The following is a 15,660-nucleotide window of genomic DNA, read 5'->3' as shown; positions in this document are numbered from 1 at the left end:
GAAACCGCACCAGGCTGCCCAGCCCTGGAGCTCTGCTACCCTGAACCTACCGCACCTCAACCTTGCCAGCCACAGGAGTACCAGCCACCACTTACTGAGCTCCTACTGTGATTCCTTTTAGGTCTCGTTTTAAGTAATTCTCACAATAGCTTTCATTTTTGGGGAGGAGAAAACCAAGGGACAGAAAGGTGGTGTTTAATAAGTCATGCGGCTTTCACTGATGTAACTGATGAGTCTAGCTTACTCCGGACTGCAACATACATGTTACACGTATACACACACACACACACACACACACACACACACCTCACAGTGTAGGTCTTCAGTACATGAAATGGCCTCTCTGGGAATGTGTCTTGGTTTAGCATGAAGTCAAAGCCCGTGTTCACGCGGGGCCTCAAAACGGGCTGATACACAGTGGCTCATCTCTGGGGCTTTCAGTCAACCAATTATTCCTCCCCTCTCCCTGTGTGCAGGGAACCATCCTGGGGCCCAATGGCGTTGGTGCAGCGTCTGTGTGCCCCCGGGTGCCCAGAGGCTGGAAGGTGCTTCGCTGTGTGAAATTCAAGATCAGCCCCTCCAAATCCTTAGAGACAGGCTCCTCTACCTGAAGGTTTCAGTGAGAGGATGGTGGGGCAGGGTGAAGGGTGGCCCGGAGGGTCACGGGGAAGGAGCCTTGCAAGTAGCTACAGGCCCAGGAGCCAACCCAGGCTTGAGGCTGTGGGCTTGTGGGAAGGAATACTGCCTTCATTTTACTTTGGCTTCTTCAGCATCTTGGGAGTGGGAGGGGAAGAAAGGAAGAAGGTGAGTTCAGCCAGCAGCCAAGGGAGCTGTTAGCACCTCCCACCCCTCTCTCCCTCCCCAGACATGATGGAGTTCTGTCCGGGCTTGGCCAAGCAGGGGAATGGAGACTTTCGGGAGAGAAGGGGCCAGGATGGAAGAGAAGTCTGCAGAACTTGCTTTTCCTAGATGTCTCAGTGATCGCGGGTGGCCTCCTGCCTCGCCTTCCTAGTAATCCAGCCCAGAACCCTGGGGAAGGCCTGTGGTGGGCCCTGGGGAGGAACTTTCCAACTGGGAGGGAAGCCTAAGGGATCTCCCGGGGTAGTGATGTGTGCAGGGAAGGATGCTTACCCCTGTCACACCCCTGCTGAAACCTTCCCATAGTTCTCCATCCCTCTTGGGAAAAAACCCCAATACTGTCCCCTTTGTCTAAAAGGCCCTTCTCTCAGATCCCGACACCTGAGCTTCTTGCCGGTGTGGATTGTGTACAGATGTCACCACGTCTTCCCAAACCCTTTCCCTGATGACCTGACTTAGAGATCAGGAGTGACCCGCTGTCTTGGCCATCCTGTGTCTCTCGCCGTGCTTTATCTTCGGTTAGTACTTCACAGGATCGGAAATGTTATCTACGTGTTGGCCAGTATGCTTGGGAGGCAGCCGTGCCGTGTCGTAGTGAAGAGCACGGGAAGCGATTTGAACGGACGCTTTCTGGTTGTGTAGCCTTCGGTAAATCGGCTAACCTCTCTGGGCCTTGGTTTTCTCATCTGTAAAATGGGGAAAGTGGGAAGTAGTGCCTGTCTCTCAGGGCTGTCTTGAGGATGATGCTTAACACAAGACAAGGAGTCAGAAATGTTAGCTGCTATGATGATGGTAATGGTTACGATTTGCGGTGTACAGCTGCTGTCCCGGTGGCCTAAAACAGTACTGAGTAAAAGAAAGCAAATGTGGGGGCGCCTGGGTGGCTCAGTGGGTTAAGCCGCTGCCTTTGGCTCAGGTCATGATCTCAGGGTCCTGGGATCGAGTCCCGCATCGGGCTCTCTGCTCAGCAGGGAGCCTGTTTCCTCCTCTCTCTCTCTCTCTCTGCCTACTTGTGATCTCTGTCAAATAAATAAATAAAATCTTTAAAAAAAAAAAAAGGAAAATAAAAGAAAGCAAATGTGCCTTCAGCTCCCCTCAACTCTGCTTCCTGACAGCCCAGAGCTGCTGCGAAGAGAGTGGAACTAGGTAAACATTCTTGGTTTAAGCCTTTGAGCCCAGAAACAAAGTCTCAGCCCTGGACACCGGGTCTTCTCTTGACCCATGTTGCTCCCTCCACTTTGGCCCCATCTGCTCTGGTATCTGAGCGCTGGGGTGGGGGAAGTCAGCCCCTCCTGAGCCCCACAGGGGGGCTGGCCCCAGGCATGGAGGCTTTGACCTCGGTTATTCTCGGCCGCCCAGACAGGGTGTGCACATGGCTGTGTGTGCACAGACACACTCCTGTATGTCCTGTGGCTGTCTGTGGCTATATTTTGACTTGTTCCCGTGTTCCCCCTCAGGAGTGGCAAGACCAAAAGACTGTGTACGTTGCAGGGCTGGTAATGCTGTCTTCCCCTTTGTCGGAGCTGCCTGTCTGCTCCTTGGGTCATTCTGGGGGTACTGGGCAGACAGCCTATTAAGATCTCCAAGGTGGGGGGCACCTGGGTGGCTCAGTGGGTTAAGCCTCTGCCTTTGGCTTGAGTCATGATCTCGGGGTCCTGGGATGGAGCCTCACATCGGGCTCTCTGCTGCTTCCTTCTGTCTCTCTGCCTGCCTCTCTGCCTACTTGTGATCTCTCTCTGTCAAATAAATTAATAAAATCTTTAAAAAAAAAAAAAAAAAGATCTCCAAGGGGGAAATGGACCAAAGGTAGAGATTGCCTCTTCCCTTCTTCGTCCTCTTTGTTTCGAAAGCTGAGCCCACCCACCCCGAACCTGTCTTCCCACCTCCCTGGGGGCTGCTCGGGTCTGTGTCCCTGTGATCGCTGAGGCATGGCCTTCTGCCCGTTTCCCTTTCCCTCAGTGCCTCCTGGGGGTGAGTGGCCGTAGACAGGCAGGTTTTGCAAGACAGGCTTGGTGTTTTGTGCTGAAGGAGGAGTGCACAGCTGAGGTGTGGCAGCAGCTGGCTCAGGCTGGGGCGGAGGAGGCCCTGAGAATCCTTGGTCCCCAGGATGCAGGGCTGCATAGCACCCTTCGCTCGCTGGCTTTCTCTCTCCACCTCCGAGTTTAAGACCCAGCTGTTTTTCCTTTATTGTTTATATGCTCTGCCAGTTTTTCAACTGGATTACAGGTCTTTTCTAGAGGCCCGCAGAGTTCAATACAGAGCGTAAGATCTGCCCTCCGGAGCCAGACTACCAGGTTTTTGAGTCCTGGCTCTACCACTTACTAGCTCTATGGCCTTGGGCAAATTGCTTAACCCCTCTGGGCCTCAGTTACCTTAGTTGCAAAATGGAGGTAATGCGGGGATGTTGGGAGGATTGAATGCATTAATGCACAGAAAAGAACAGGACTTGCCATGGATTGGGTGCTGTAGACATGCTTATTTTTATTATTATTTCTTAGCAATATCTAGAAGCTCTTTATATAGCAAGAGGGTTAACCCTTTCTGGAATACGAGTTGCAGATTTTTTTTTTTAAGATTTTATTTATTTATTTATTAAAAGATTTTATTTATTTATTTGACAGAGAGATCACATGTAGGCAGATAGAGAGGGGGAAGCAGACTCCCTGCGGGGCAGAGGGCCCGATGTGGGGCTCAATCCCAGGACCCTGGGATCATGACCTGAGCAGAAGGCAGAGGCTTTAAACCACTGAGCCACCCAGGCACCCTGCAAGTTGCAGATGTTTTAACAGTCCTCTTTTTTTTTTTCTTCTAACGTTTTATTCTGGAACAATGTGGATTCGCATGCAATCATCAGAAATAATATCCGGTTTTCTCATGTAGAAGTGAATTCTTTACAAAAAATATTTGGGTATATATACACTGTATTTTTAAAAAGTCATTCATTATTGAGGTGAGCTCTTCTGGTAATTGTCTTTCTCTGACCTTTTTTTTTTTTAAGATGTTATTTATTTATTTATTTATTTGATAGTGATCACAAGCCGGCAGAGAGGGAATCAGAGAAGGGGGGGAAGCAGGGTTCCTACTGAGCAGAGAGCCCAATGCAGGGGCTCGATCCCAGGACCCTGAGATCAGGACCTGAGCCAAAGGCAGACACTTAACCCACTGAGCCGCCCAGGCACCCCTTTTGGCTTATTTCACTTAACATGATGCCCTCAAGTTCCATCCATGTGGTCACAAATAGCAGGATTTCCTTTTTTCTGTGGCTGAATAATATTCTACACACACAGTTTCTTCATTCATTCACCAATGAGCTTATAAAAAAACGCTGCAGTGAACATGGAGGGGCAGCTATCTTTTTGAGTTAGTGTTTTTTTTTTAAGATTTTATTTATTTATTTGACAGAGAGAGATCACAAGTAGGCAGAGAGGCAGGCAGAGAGAGAGAGAGAGGGAAGCAGGCTCCCTGCTGAGCAGAGAGCCCGACGCGGGACTCGATCCCAGGACCCGGAGATCATGACCTGAGCCGAAGGCAGTGGCTTAACCCACTGAGCAACCCAGGTGCCCCCTGAGTTAGTGTTTTTGTTTCCCCGTCCGATACATCCCCAGTAGTGGACTTGCTGGATGGTATGGTGGTTCTATTTTTAATTTTTCGAGAAGCCTCCACACCCATTTTCCACAGTGGCCGCACCAATTTGCATTGCCACCAACAGCGCACAAGGGTTCTCCTTTCTCCACATCCTCGCCAACACTTATTAATTCTTGTCTTTTTTCCATACAGATAGAGTTTTTAAAAAATGTATTTGTTTGTCAGAAAGAGAGAGAGCCCACAAGCAGGGGGAGCGGTAGACAGAGCGAGAAGCAAGCTGCCTGCTGAGCAGGGAGCCCGATGTGGGACTCGATCCCAGGACCCGGAGATCATGACCTGAGCCGCTTCACTAACTGATCTACCCAGGTGTCCCGAGTTTTGAAATTTCTTATGGGATCAGAGAGATCTTTGTGGTGTAACTCGGAGCATGGCATCTCTCCATGTAAGACCTTTCTAGGGTGTCTTGGAGCAATTAGGATGAAATCCAAGCTTCTTACCTCAGCTCCTGGCTGGGGTCCCTGCCCACGGGCCTGACCTAATCGCTCCAGGTTTGCCTGTGCTGTCATTTGCACAGCGCTTGGCTGGTTTCCATTTATTTCCTCTTCCTACCCTGGGCCTTTGCAAATGCTGATTCTTCAGTTTTTTTTTTTTTTTAAAGATTTTATTTATTTATTCGACAGAGAGAGATGACAAGCAGGCAGAGAGGCAGGAAGAGAGAGAGGAGGAAGCAGGCTCTCCGCCGAGCAGAGAGCCCGATGCGGGGCTCGATCCCAGGACCCTGAGATCATGACCTGAGCCGAAGGCAGCAGCTCAACCCACTGAGCCACCCAGGCGCCCCGCTGATTCTTCAGTTTTGAAAGTTGTTCCCCCACATTCTTCGCCTGGCTTTCTCTCAGCTGCTGCTTCTCCAGCTACCTCGGACAGGCCTTCCGGAGTCCCTGCCCCCTCCCCCGGGTCCCCTGGGCTGTGTCCCAGGGCTTACTTCAGCACAGAGCCTGGAATGCAGAGGGGCACAGTGGATGTTTGGGGTCGGGAAGGCTGACTCATTGGGATTGCACTGCTTGGGCCTGGTCTGTCTGCTCGATGAGTTCAGCATGGGCTTCGGGGTTCAGACTCACTCCCTTTGGTGTCCCTGACTGGGCTCCCCTTCCCAAGAAGATCTTTAAGACCCGCAGGAGAGCAGGACGAAGCACAAAGTGGGCTGCAAGGGAGAGGCAGGGGAGAATAGGGCTGTCCAGAAGGGCGTGGTGTGAAATAGACAGGAGTAGGAAGTCCCCGGGGAGAGCCCTCCTCATCCCTAACAGCCCACCCAGACTCATTCTTTCCCTCGACACACACACTGTCCTCTACCTGCTCGTCTCTCCAGCCCATCCACAGCCTCTGATAACAGGGTGCTTGCTACTCAGGACCTGTTGCGGCAACAGCTCCAAGACCTGGGCACCTGTTTGGCACTTTCCCCTCTCGGGACCCAGCAGCCCTGCCTCCATTTCTCTGTGCCCCCTCCTCCTGTTCCCTGGTGAATGTCCAGGAAACTGGGGCCAAGCAGGGGGAAGTCAGAGGGTCTTCCATTCCCAATGGGAATGCGAGCAAAGGAGGAGGGGTCAGCACACACCCCAAGTTGGCTTCTCTGTGCCTACTTCATGAGCTGTCTGGGCAGAGAACCTGGCGCCCAGCAAACTCAGTCCCCTGAACCCAGGGCAGTGTGGGAGGGGGACTTCAAGGCCCTATCCTGTACCTTCTCAGGCTGCAAGGAGTGCCAGGTTGACTTCTAGAGACAGACCAAGCCCCCCCCCCCCAGATAATTAGCAGTGCGCAGGAGGCGGAGCCAACTCAGAAAGACCTGGGTTCCAATCCTGCCCTTCCTGGCTGTGTGACCTTGAACAAGTGAGTGAACCTGTCTGAACCTCACTTTCCTTATCCAGAAATTACGGTAAATATTTATTTCACGTGGCTGTAGGAATGTGAATTGCCCGGCACAGGGCGTGGTACCTAGTGAATGGCAACAGGTGAACAGGGCTTCTAAATATATTAGAGAAGTGGTTCTCAGGGTGTGGTCCCAGGCCAGCAGCACCCCGGAAGCTGGCAGAAATGCGGACTCTCAGACCCTATCCCAGCCCCACTGAATCGGAAGCTCCGAGGGCAGGGCCCAGATATCTGTTTCAACCCGACAGATGAAGTTGGAGAATCACGTGCAGACCATCAGATTCTGAAGTCTAGGACACATCAAAATCACCTGGGAGCTTGTTAAAAATACAGATTCCTGGGCTCAAAGCCAGGGATTGAGGTGAGACCTGGGAACTATATTTTAACCTGAGATGAATTTGAAGAGGGAGGAGGCGTGTGCCCCAGAGGCCGCCTTGGGAGAACGTCATGGAAGGATTTCGGGTAGTTGAAGGTGGGGGTGGCTGAGGACCCCCTTGAGGTGAGAGGGTATATAAAGCTGGAAACTGAAGGAATTTGCACTTTACCCTGAAGTCACTGAGTAAGGGGGAGGACGGGCACACAATGAGGGCAGTGCGTGCCAGACCTGGCCACCCGCCCAACGCCGTGACGTCAGTCCCAAAGCCCGGGGGCCCTGGCCGCCCTGGGGTCTCTCCGGCCTCCTCCCTCGGTCCGGCGGCTGCAGGTGGGGAGAGACCCGGCCCGAAGGCACCACGATCTGGGGTGAGGAGGGAGTTGGGGACGACAGCAGGGCGGCCGCCTAGCTGGGGGACCTGCGCGACCCGTCACTTCACGCTCCTGGGCTCCAGGTGGCGCTGCGGAGCGCGGACGCGGGTTCCGCCCGGGCCCCGCCACCGCCCTCTCGCCGCGCCTCCTTGGGCCCCGGGATTGGAGCTGGCAGCGACCTTGGCGGGGGCGGCGGCGGCGGAGGTGGCCGTGTCCGCGCATAGGGAGGGGACGCTGTGTGAGCCCGCCCCTCCTCCTTGCGGCCCCGACGGCGTTAGCCCACGGAGGAGCCTCTGCCTGGTGTCTGCAGGGTCCGCCCGCCGTGGCGACGTGGGTCGTGGCATACGGGTTCCATGGGACAGTTCATTTCTAGTAAAAACGACTACCCCGCCCCGCCCCCCAGCTACCCTGTCCGGGGACAGCCGGCCCCTGTCCCCTTTTCCTCCCGAGTGTCAGCAGCTCCTGTCTTGTTGCCATGTCCACCACCACGGGCCCCTTACTTCAGGCCTAGCAGGGCTGTGTGCGTATCCATCATCTCGTTTAGTCCTGAAGGCAGACCATCCCTTAGGTTTTAAAGCCATCACCGCCCTTTCCCAAATCAATAAATTGCGCTTTAGGGGGGGGGGTTTAGTAACTCCTCTGAGAGCTAGTGATACAGGATAGGATACAGGTCTGCCGGGCTGGAGCCCATGTTACTCTCTCTCTCTCTCTCTCTCTCAGCCCCACTCTATCCTTCAGGGCCACGTGTTACTGTTGTGTAGGTGGTGCACTGCGCAACTCTATAATCAAGGTAGATCTCTCGAAACATTAGGGCAATTTTCCATTGCATGTCAATGAAGGGATTTACCGAGGGGGCACATTTTTATGATTTGCCCAAAGTTGTCTTCTGGGCTGCCCTAGTGTTCCTGTGGCCGCCTCTCCAAGTTTGTTCCTCCTCTTCCCAGCAGGTACATCTGGCATCCAGATTCCACATCGCACTGGGCTTTCTGCAGGAGCAAGGAGGTCTTCATAGAGCCCGGCCCAAGGGATCTAATGTCAGGTGACAGGGCATGGCACTACTCCTCAGTGGGATCTGTGTGTGTTGGGGGGGGGGGGTCACCTCATCTGCCAGGCCGTAACTACCCCTTAGAGGCGAGAGCGTCTTGTGAGCAAGATGAGATTTTCCTGGTGGGATTCCTGGGGGGTGGGGCCCAGGCCAGGGGAATGAGACCCATGAGCCAGGCCTGTTGAGCCTCTAAGCTGATACTATACGGGCTACAGGGAGGAATCCTCCCCTTCCCAGAGCCACACTGGGCACCCCGCAGATTTGAGGGTGGACATGGAGGAGATCTGAGAGGGGGGACATGGTCTCAGGACCACCGAGCTCATTGTATGGATGGTTCCAGCACCAAGTGGGGCAGAGGTGATGCTGGGAGTGGAGTGATAGAAGCTGGCCTGGGGTCTGGAAAAGAGGAGCAAAGGCTATGGAGGGCCAGTCTCCTGGAAGTGGAGGAAGGGAGGAGTACGGAGGCTGCGTTGGGTGCGGGGGGACACCCTAGACTGGGACCCCTGGCCGGAGGGTGGGGAAGGAAGAGAGAGTTTGGTGGGATTAGGGGACTCTGGTCTCCGTGCCCCGTGTGCCGGCTTAGCTTCGGGCTGTGGTGGGGCTCTCTTGGAAAGCTGGCTTCCTCTCTTCCTCCCTTTGAGCCTGTACCTTGTCTTACCTCAGTTCCTTGCTCACTGGATGGCTCCCAAAGCACAGAACCTGTTCCATGCCTCCGGCAATCCCTGCATCCACTTTGTGCTTCTAGGATTTTCTCTATTGCCAAGGAGCAGCCAGGACCTCAGGCTCAACTCTTTCAAGTTGCATCAGAGTACATGCTGCTTCCCGCGGTGCCTGGTGGGCCTGGCTGTTGTGGGCACATCTGTACAGACGTCCTGTGCTGCTGCTCAAGGCTGGGAGTGAGGCTTGGGGGGCTGGATGGAGAGGCTGCCTTGGCCAGTGGGGCAGGGAGATGCTGGAATCCTGGGGAGAAGGGAGGGTCCTAGGCAGGACAGAGGAAGGGGCTGGTTGCAGGAGATGCCAAGAGGAGGAGACCAGGCCTTGGGTGGAGGCAAAAGATTGAACTTTGTGAGTGTGTGTGTGTGGTTTGGGGGAGGGGATGTCCTGTCTGGAACATAGGCTGCTCAGAGATCAATTTATATAGCCGCCCCCCCGCTTTAAAAATGAGAAGACTGAGGCCCAAAAGGAGACAGATGGTGTTGCTGGAGGGGACTCGGGTTGGGAGGCCGGTCCTTTGGCTTCTGGCCCCAGGCCCAGTCCTGTGTGGGATGTGAGTCCCTCCTACTCCTCTCTCTGTCCCCAAGAGCAGACTTTGGACCTGGGGCTGCAAATGTGGTATCTGTGCACACACACACTTCTTCAGCTGCCCCACATGGTGTGGAAGGTGTGGAAGGCCTCTTTCTCTGCCAAGTTCACTTCTTGCGGGGCTACCCAGTTCTTCCTCGCAGCCCGTCCATGCCCCCAGCCCAGCACCAACTCAACTCCGGCTCTCCGCTCAGCCCGCTGGCCCTAGAGCAACAAGCCTTTCTTCAGCCTAGTATGTGGATAGGGAAGGTACTGGGAATCTGGGGGTTTTCTTAGGTTGAGGGACTGACACTGCTGCGCATGGCAGAGACAAACTTGTGGGGGTCCGGTGCTGATTCCTAGGGCTCTGCTCGCACAGCCCAGGCTTTCACTCTCCTAAAACTCAGTGTCTAAGGCCTCGATTTCCTTTTCTTTCTTTCTTCCTTTCTTTTTTTTTTTAAAGATTTATTTATTTATTTGACAGAGAGAGATCACAAGTAGGCAGAGAGGCAGGCACAGAGAGAGAGAGAGGAGGAAGCAGGCTCCCTACCGAGCAGAGAGCCTGATGTGGGGCTCGATCCCAGGACCCTGGGACCATGACCTGAGCCAAAGACAGAGCCTTAACCCACTGAGCCACCCAGGCGCCCCAAGGCCTCGGTTTCTTGAGCATGCTACCTGGTCACCACGGCTACCTGATACTGTGGATGTGATCAGACACCAGCTGCGTGACCACCCCCCCACCCCAGCCCCAGATCTTAAGATGTTGGAGACCACTGGACGGGCATGGCTAGACATAGACCCTCCCCTTTAACTTCTTCCCATGGAGCTGATAGGGCTCCCCCATCTCTTTTGCCACACAGAAGGACCCCCTGCACCCCGGTCAGTCATTCCTCTATCATGTCAACAGCAGGCTCCCCTCCCCAGTGCCTCCAGCACTCTGCCTGTCTCCTACGTCCCATTCTTCGTTCTTCTGCCTTCAGCTGTTTGCTTTGACAACTCTCTGGAGCCTGGCGAACCCCTCTCAGGACAAAAATGGTCCTTCAAGACCAAATCCTTCCCACTATGGGGACGCTGCCAAGGTAAGAGTGTGGCTGAGATCCTGGGGAACACGGTGGCTGGAGCCTGGGGTGCAATCCAGACCTTTCCCCCAGCTGAGTTAGTTTTCTGGGGCTGCTGGAGAAGTTGCCACAAACTTGGTGGTGTCAGACGCCAGAAATTCATCCTCCCACAGTGCTGGAGGCCAGAAGTCTGCGATCAGTTCCCCGGAGCTGAAATCAAGGTGTGAGGAGAGCTGGGCTCCCTCCCAAGGCTCCAGAAGAGAACGTGTTTTTTGTTTCATCCAGCCTCTAGTGGCCACATCACCCGGATCTCTGTCCCACTGCCTCCTCCTCCTCTGTGTCACGTCTCCGGTTTTGCCTTCCTCTTTTAAGGGATGGGGCCTCATATCTCTGGGGGGTCATTATTCAGCCTCCTATACCAGCAAAGTCTGGAGGTGAACGACCACATTTCTCCCCAAGTTGTGCATCCCAAATGGTATTTGCCGAGAGCCCCCTTTCATGCCCCCCTGCCCCAGCTGTAGGTTGGGAAGCACTAGGGGTTGTGGGTAAGAACCTGGGTAGTCAGACAGACCCCTGGGGATGGGCTGGGGCATCACCACTTACCAGCTGTCATTCTCAAAGTATGGGCCACGGCCAGCAGGATGACTCTGGGAGTTTATTAGAAATGTAATTTCTGGGGCACCTGGCTGGCTCAATGGATTAAAGCCTCTGCCTTCGGCTCAGGTCATGATCCCAGGGTCCTGGGATCGAGCCCCACATTGGGCTCTCTGCCCCGCAGGGAGCCTGCTCCCCCCCCCCCCCCGCCTGCCTCTCTGCCTACTTGTGATCTCTGTCTGTCAAATAAATAAATAAATAAAACCTTAAAAAAAACAAAAAAAGAAATGTAATTTCTTAGGGGCGCCTGGGTGGCACAGTCAGTTAAGCCTCCGACTTTTGGTTTTAGCTCAGGTCATGATCTCAGGGTTGTGAGTTTGAGCCCTTTGTCCGGCTCCGTGCTTGGTGCAAAGTCTGCCTGTCCCTCTCCCTCCCCCTGCTTCCTCTTGGGCACCGGCTTGCTCTCTCTCTTAAATAAATAAAATCATTTTTAAAAATTAAAAAAAGAAATGTGAATAAGACCTCCCAACAAACACACAGTGATTGGTAGAATGAAAAGAAGGCAGGCCGTACCGCGTGCCTAAATCTTCGGGTAGCTGCTCAAAAGATATTTGCAGCATGAATGAAGGAGCCATTCAATGAGTAATAATGGAATACGGATGGTGTGTTTTTCACTTACTTGACAAACACTTACTGAGTCCGTTTGGGGTCTGCCCGGTGCAAAAGGGAATTCCCCAGAGTCCCTGACATTGCTAGGTGGCAGCGGAGAGGGGGGTGAACAGATGTTTGCAATGCGGGGTGAGAAGGGCCCCAGCCAGGGGGTGTTTGGACGGGCTGTCCAGGAGCCCACAGATGGAAAGGAGGAACTAGTTGTGGATTTTCATGCTTTCAGATGTGTGTTATCTTTTGCAACTCTGAAAAGAACACGAGTATATGGTCTCTTACCTATGCTCACTTGCCGCATGCCAGGGAGCAGACGGCTTGGCCTCTGTGCTGGAAGATCTATTTCCTCACCTGCAAAATGGGAATCAGGACACCTCCCGGGGTCTTGCTTTAAGCAGCATGCCTAGCTTAAAGGAGGTTCTGAAAGCCGTTCAATTTCTCCTTGTAGTTTCCCCAGCAATCCTGTGATGTAGGTATTAACATTCATTTGAAGTCCAGAAGGAAGAGAAATATGTTAGAGACCTAGGCCAAGGTTAGTTACTGCAACCCAGCCCAAAATGAGGCATTGAGCTCCCTGGCAGCAGGGGGGCAGAGGATGAAAGGGATGGTTACTATCTTGAGAGTTCCTTAATTTACATAACAAAAGGAGGCCACCGAGTTCCTACAGGGAACCCTTAGCAGAGCTCTCCCCAGGCCGGCCCTCTCCCGCTCCAGCTCACAGCTAGAGGCTTGGCGGCAGCACAGTTTCCACAAGGAAGCTGCAACTGAGTCACAAGCCTGCTTTGATTCAAGGGGAAGGGACCCGGACCCCACCTCTCAAGCGACGGAGCGGCAAAGAAACTTTGGTTATGTAAAAAAAAAAAATTAAATAAATTCCAAATTGTTGGAATCAGGGCTAGTGTTTACAACCTGAAAAGAGTACTTTACTCTTATTTGACAAACATTTATTTTCTCTCTGTGTGGCAGACCCTGTCCTGGGCTCTGGGGAACACGGGCCCCCACTCCCTTGTCTGAGCCTAAGTGGCAGACAGGTGCCCTGGGCCCTGGCCCTCTGGCCCTACCAGATGGAGACCAGGGGTCTCCTAAGCTCTGATGTCTCCTCTCCTTTGAGCCCCCAGGTTCTGAGAGAGAGCCAGTCTGTGCCTGGGCAACCCATGGGGGCAGCGTGGGGGAGGTGGGGACAGTGTGGGGGTGGAGACACAGGCCCGGAAGGGGAAGGCTTTGGAGGCTGGCTTCAGCTTTGAATGAGAGAGAATGGAGGTCTGTGGGGGCTGGGCCCGATGTCCCAGTAGTTCTGGGGAGAAAAGTCCCTTTGCTCCCCAAGACTCCCACAGGCTCAGCAGTGACGGACACCAGCGGGCGCTGGGCCCAGTTTCCTTCTCTGCCAGCCTGGACCCCTGCTGGAACCTCTGCCCCCAGACTTTGGGTCCCCTCAGCCTCCTCCTTTCCTCTCCACCGCATCCCTCCTTAAGTTTCTGCATAGCTGTCCAAGCTGAGGTTACTACTGGGGACCACTTGGTCCCTTTGTACTGTCCTAAGGCCCCACTACCTCACCTCTGCTCCCGTGACCTCCATCTCTCCTCTCTGCCTACAGCACCTCTGCCGCCCCCCCTGTCATGTCCTGTTTGGTTGGCATGGGGCAGATGGTCCTGGAGCTACTACAGAGCCTGGGGTGGAGGGAATCTGATCCTTCTCTTGCACCAGCTGCCCTCGGGCTATGGGAGGGCCTCACACCAGCACCCTCCTTGTCTGATCTAGAGGTTTCCCTGAAATCACCCTTCGCCCTTGAGAACCCCCAACATCGCCTCAGTGTCCAGTCACGTTGAGTAACACACTGCCTCCAGCTCATTGTTTTGAGGTCCTGACTCCCTGCTAAGCAGAGATCTGTGTCCCAAGGTAAGGCCAGCAGCTTCCTGCATGTCCTTTTGCAAAAATTCCCCCTGACACATGGTCCCATCTTCCCGGACTGTGGCTGCATCTTTCGTGGCTCTAACCCCATCGGCCCTGTTCATGGCCTCCATCTCCTTTCTTGTAACTCCAGCCTCTCCCCGGGCTCTCTTAGGCCCTAAGTAGCCGGCATCCACTTTTTTTTAAAATTAAAGATTTTATTTGTTTATTTGACAGATCACAAGCAGACAAAGAGGCAGGCAGAGAGAGAGAGAGAGAGAGAGAGAGAGAGAGAGAGAGAAGCAGGCTCCCCACTGAGCAGAGAGCCCGATGTGGGGACCCTGAGATCATAACCTGAGCTGAAGGCAGAGGCTTAACCCACTGAGCCACCCAGGTGCCCCTGGCATCCATTTTTTATTCCCTATGTTGACAATCAGGATATTTCCCTTCCCAGCCAGCCCAGTCCCTCACTCCCAGTAGGCTCCGCCATGCTGAGCCCAGCTCCACTCAGTTCTGCACGCCCCAACCTTGCACATCTGCTTCTACTTTCCCAGCTTCCTCCAGTTTCCCCTTCTTCATTCTCCTTGACGCTGCCTAGCCTGTAGACAACTTCTGTTGCATGAAACCCTATTCCCCACGCTCAACTGCCCACCCCAGAAGCTGGCCTCACCTCCCTATCCCTGGAGACTCACATGTAAGGGGTCTCATCTTGGCCCCCTTGTTTCTTTCCCTGTTGCTGGGGGAGGGGAGGGGGCAGGTCAGAAGCTTGGGGTCAGTTCGCTGGCCTGCAGCTTGACCTTGCTCTCTCCTCCCTGGATCAGGAGAAAGGAGCGGTGCGCTCAGGCTGCAGTGTCTCAGACTTGACCTTCTTTTGGGAGTGGGAGGGTCTACCCTGTCAGCCCCGAGATGAGGCAGGATGGGAAAGGGGGCTCGGAACAGGGGTGTGTGTGTGTGTGTGTGTGTGTGTGAACATGGATCACAGCCGTTGGAAGTGCCAGGTCAGAGACTCACTCTTCACTACTCCCTGTGTGACAGGGGCACAGTGTGGACATGTCTCTGGGCTGACCCCCACCTGTAGGCAGCTCCCAGTTTGGGAGATGGGAAGTGAGGGTCCTTGCGGGTGGGGTTTCCAGAGGGTGGGGGTGGAGGGCTGTTGCCTAGTTTCTTTGAAGTGGCTGTACCAGAGAGTAGCTTCCTATGGGGACTTTACCCTTCCCCTGCCCCCTCCTCCCTGGCAGGGCTCCTCAGCTGCCCTCTGCAATGGTCCCAGCCACTCTGTGGGTCACTGCACTGGAGACATCCCACTGCCCCTCAGCAGCCTGGTCGCTTGAAGGACCTCGGACTACTCCATCCTGTCTCCAGTCCTACCTACCCTCCCCCCCCACCCCGCCATAGCACGTGGCCCAGCAGAAGCTCAGGATGACCTCGAATGACCCCTGCCAGCACTCAGACTCACTTTCCCCAAACGAGGATCCAGGTCTGGGATCACCCCTCCCAGATGACCAAAGGGAACGCCAATACCTGGCGGGGTCTAATCCATGAAGACAGAACCTAAGGGCCTCAAGCATGACCTCTTCCTTTCCCTCTTCCCTGGATGGGAGATGATGCAGACGTGGGACCTCCACGGCGTGGGTTTGCGGGAGGGCAGTAGAGGGAGGGGTCGGGCAATCTCAGGTGGTGGGTCAGGGAAGCTTCTCTCCTTCTCCCCTCTTTTGCTTGGAGTGTGGGGGGATGGGCAGTTCCTGGACCATATTTTAAATTGCTCTCCTAACTCCTTCCTCCGGGGTTCCCCCTTCCCACCTTCTGCCGTCCCCAGCAGGGCTTGGTTTGGTGTGACACGGCATCGAAATCCCTCTTTGCAGAAGAGGGTCTAGAACATGCCACCTTGAACAGCTCTAGAACATGCCACCTTGAGGAGACTCTCGAGTTAAGAGTAGAGAAGGAGTCTCTCGTCAGAACCTTCTTAAAGGGGAGTGTTGTTGTTGTTGTTTTAAAGATTTTATTTATTTATTTGACAGAGAG

The 15,660-nt window shown here is 54.1% G+C and overlaps 1 long non-coding RNA gene across 4 annotated transcripts; it reads left to right on the top strand.

Annotated features, from left to right (window-relative positions):
* The first annotated feature begins 6,430 nt into the window (after positions 1 to 6,430).
* LOC309854773 lies at positions 6,431 to 11,376 on the top strand. Of its 4 annotated transcripts, none has more exons than XR_014306417.1 (4): positions 6,431 to 6,727; positions 8,055 to 8,149; positions 10,297 to 10,515; positions 10,668 to 11,376. It is a non-coding gene; the product is annotated as an uncharacterized lncRNA (long non-coding RNA). The 4 variants fall into 4 exon arrangements; XR_014306418.1 differs by lacking the exon at positions 6,431 to 6,727 and adding an exon at positions 6,888 to 7,107 and having other exon boundaries at positions 10,300 to 10,515; XR_014306419.1 differs by lacking the exon at positions 6,431 to 6,727 and adding an exon at positions 6,891 to 7,107 and having other exon boundaries at positions 8,058 to 8,149.
* The last annotated feature ends 4,284 nt before the right edge of the window (positions 11,377 to 15,660 follow it).

Source organism: Mustela nivalis (assembly GCF_964662115.1).
Source record: "Mustela nivalis genome assembly, chromosome: 19".
In the NCBI taxonomy this organism is placed as follows: domain Eukaryota; kingdom Metazoa; phylum Chordata; class Mammalia; order Carnivora; family Mustelidae; genus Mustela; species Mustela nivalis.
This window is presented reverse-complemented; position numbering and strand designations above follow the sequence as displayed.